This window comes from Haplochromis burtoni, unplaced genomic scaffold (assembly GCF_018398535.1).
Source record: "Haplochromis burtoni strain Fernald_Lab_line unplaced genomic scaffold, NCSU_Asbu1 Contig_345, whole genome shotgun sequence".
Taxonomy (NCBI): Eukaryota; Metazoa; Chordata; class Actinopteri; order Cichliformes; family Cichlidae; genus Haplochromis; species Haplochromis burtoni.
Window position 1 is genome coordinate 194454 of NW_024582706.1, and position 3992 is coordinate 198445.

The 3992-nt window shown below is 39.7% G+C and overlaps 1 long non-coding RNA gene across 1 annotated transcript; it reads right to left on the reverse strand.

Moving 5' to 3' along the window:
• Positions 1-285: 285 nt before the first annotated feature.
• LOC121815875 lies at positions 286-1173 on the reverse strand. Its single transcript, XR_006055442.1, has 2 exons — positions 923-1173; positions 286-316 (listed from the first exon to the last, which is right to left on the reverse strand). It is a non-coding gene; the product is annotated as an uncharacterized LOC121815875 (long non-coding RNA).
• Positions 1174-3992: the final 2819 nt, after the last annotated feature.

Sequence of the window (3992 nt, forward strand, 5' to 3'; positions counted from 1 at the left end):
CCTTGCCAACCTGATGAGTGTCCTCTTGGTCTTGCTGTGAGACTCTGCGCTGTCCAGGCCGGAACATTTCAGTCGCCTGCAGACATCCACAAGATGCTCTCTCTCCAACTGCCACAAGGCTGCACTCACTTCGTCACGCAGAGGTTGCAGAGATTCCATTTCTTTTGGTTGAAGGTTCGTCTCTTGGGAAAGAAGGTGGTTGGTGATGGTGTTGACTCACTAGCGCCACCTCCTGGCTGGCTCGCCAAAATATGTTACACTGTTGAAATGATGGGCCAACTCATCTCCCGTGCAACATATTTATTTTTACAGAAAACTGTAAAAACAGAAAAATAAGACAATCAGTTCTCTTTGGCGCGCAGGCCGTACGCTGCCTCTTCGCCACTGACACTACTTCTTCTAGTGTAGCTGACATTACTTTATACAAGTAACTTATACAGTTTCATATTCACATGCACCACCTTTGTAAACTGGTTAAATCACACAAATACATTTTACTATACACATGAATAACATAGTGAACTCTCATTACAGTTTTATCTTGTTTTTACTACTGTTTTAATCTATTTATGAACCTGTCTTCTTAACTGTATTTAATAAACTAGATCTCTTTCAAATAAATGTTTTTCTTAACATATTTCTACAGCATTCACTCTTCATGAACTAAACATAAAGCAATTCACATTTCCTCTTATTGTGCAAAATATATATCTTGTGGCTTTAACCCAAAAATACACCTGCACCGAGCTCACAGAGTTTCGGTACAGTCTAACACTTGGATCGGCACAGGCTAACAACTGGACCAACTTGGAAATTAGCTCTTTAGCTTAACATTCGCCACACACAAGACATTTATCATTAATCGCCACTGCTGTCTGTCACTTTTATAACATCTGTTTATATTATCAACCACCCAGCTTACCTGTAAAAACAGAAAAATAAGACAATCAGTTCTCTTTGGCGCGCAGGCCGTACGCTGCCTCTTCGCCACTGACACTACTTCTTCTAGTGTAGCGTCAGCTACCGATGCGTACAGGACCGAGCGCCCTCTGCTGGCGGAACTTATGCAACAGTAAAACTTACATTGCAGTGGCCTTACTAAAAGCAAATGTCCTTGAGTATAAAATAAAATGGGGGGCTACTATTTTCATGTCTCTGCCTTTAACATAGTGCCACACAATAGTGTTCAATTTTCAGATGTTTTTACGTGTAACTCTGCTAAATCGCACACTGAACCTTTTCCAACAGATGTTCTGTTGGCAGAAACCTTTGCGTGGCGCTTCCCTCTGTCAGCAAACACCAGAATGTCCACAGGGCGCAAATCAGATCACATTCAAGTAGTTCAAGTTTCATTTATCAGACTGTTAGGATGTTGCTGTAGCTTCATGCAATACTTTTTTGACATGTGTCTTGACATCACCACAATACACGCTTTTCATTTATTTCAAGGGATTTATTTTGATACATGATATTATGTATTAATATTGTTTTTTATCTGTTTAGCAATATATGCTATCATGTTGTGTCGCGGTTTAATGCTGATCAACTTGTTCAGTGTTTTATTCTGAATCCTGCTTTTATCATTTCTATCAGCTGCATCTTTACTGAAAAAAAGCACAAACCATCGAACAAACAAGGACAAACAATCACATTTGTTAAACAAAACAACGATTAACCCTGCAGTGCCCGAATCATGAAATTGCCAGAAAATCTTGAAACTGGACATTTTAATTTTGGGAGATTTTAGACATTCAGGACTCTCGAGTACCTAGGAGGGGTGTGGTCCAAAGGAGGAGTCTGGGGTCCCCTCGCCTGAACTGAACCGTTGAGGAGGGTGCAGTGTGGCAAAGGCTTTCAGATTGTCTGCTGTGTTTTAGTCTGCTGAATCCAGGTTGGGGTTCTGTTGAGTTTCCTCCAAGGTGCTTTCTGGGTTGCTGCTCTAGGCAAGGCAAGGCAAGTTTATTTGTATAGCACAATTCAACAACAAGGTGATTCAAAGTGCTTTACAGAGACATTAGAAACAAGAACAAATAAGCTGACTCACCTGTTTTCATCATCTTCAGTTGTATCTAACAACTTGTGCTGGTGCCAGTCTTCACATGACAGTCAGCTCATCTAGTGGTAAATAGGCTCATTATACTCAGCATTTTAACACACTTGTTTCAGATTACTTTTCTTTGGCTCCTGAGACAGATCACTCTTCCCTGCCACTTAACTTCTGCTTCTTAGTTTCTCCTTAGACTCTTGCTGCCTGCTTACCTGCCTGCCCTCCTGGCACTCCTCACACTTTCATCAAATCAGCCACCTCCTCCCCAGCTGGACTAACCACTCCTCTCAAGTAGGCCTGATTGTTGACTCTCACAGCCTGCCTCACATGAGACCCCTGGATTCCTGTTTTCCCAGTTCAATAACTCTCCTCTCCTCTTTTCTAGTTGATCTCACTCGTGGCCAAAGCTTAAACTTTCAGCGTGCTCCAGTGAATCAATACTGTTTACTTTCCCCTTTGATTTAAATAAAGTGTCTAAAACTGCCTTTATTGTCTGTTTTAGTTTAAGACATGAGGAAAAAACCATGTCAGCACTATGATCATTTGTCCAGTGTGTCTGGGGAAATCAAAGCATAAAAACCTGCAGTGACTAAAACAACAAACTATATTTTATATTAACTTACCAGGTTACTACAAGAGCTAAGATGCATTCTACTGATGAGAAAGAATAATGTATGGAAACCTACTGTATTTTCTACAACACATTGCTGTATTTATTATTTTTTAATAAAAAGGATTCTCACCAGTGATTGTTAAAGGGCTTTAATTTATCACATTTGCATTAAAATCTTTTGTAATATTATTGATTACAGCTTTGCTTTTATTTCCAAAATTACAGCCACATATGTGCCATTACACAAGTTTAGGCTACTGTAGAAACACTGCAGTAATTTTTCGGCCTTCTAATCCTGCAAATACCTGAAGAAACTCAGGTGACGCAGGTGAAAACAACAGACGTGACAAGTGCACCCTGTCGCAAGAACATTTCTCTGATTTTGTCCGTTTATCTCTCAAAATAGTATTCATGCCATTTCAGCATTCCACACTTATAATCTTTAAGTTGAGTTTGACCTAACAGCTCCAATGTCACCTACGACCCAAAAGCACAGTTAAGGATGGGTTAGGATTTTTTCCTTTACTTTTGCCAGATCATAGATGGCCTCGTTTTTTAAAAGCTTGCTGTACAGACATTTCAAAAATGAAGAAGCCTCATTGATGAGAGGTGAAATAGTTGATTGAGATCGACAGTATTTAACACCTACTGGGGTCAAGGATGTGGTCCACTATAAATAATGTGTCATTAAGGGTCAAATGAGCCAAGGTGTGAGTGGAAGCTGAATCACATATAAAGACTGTATTGTAGGTGGCTGATGGTTGGTGTTGTAAACTAGTGAATGTTAAGACTTAAGTTTTAAAGGAAAACGAATGCAATGTCTTAACACCTACTGTACCCACAGAAATACCAACAGTGGGAGATCTGGGAAGTGAAACACTGCAAAACAACAGAATCATATAATAACCTTTTACCACCGTCCATCCATGCACTCACTTAAAAACACTACACAGGACTGCCAAGTTTCTAGACAAAAACAATGTGTTTTGCCTGTGCTAAGAATTTATCAAAAGCTGAAAATCTGCCATGTCTCCACATTTGATAACTTTTTATAATGGAGAGGCCATTGAAGCACATACTGCAGCACATATACTGTTCCCCTGTGGGAAGATGCAACGCTTTTTTCCAAATTTTGTCATTATTGCTTTTCAGATTTCTCTGAGGAACGGTCTTCGAATAGGTGTTGTTTACTGATCGAGGGGAGACAAACAGAAAGCTAACTTTCTTCCAAACATCAGTAAGAATTTCTGAGGTAACTGCTGCCAAAAGTAAAAAGCATGACAGAGAAGCACTTGTTCAGACAACTGCTTTTTTAAAAACTAATTTTCTATG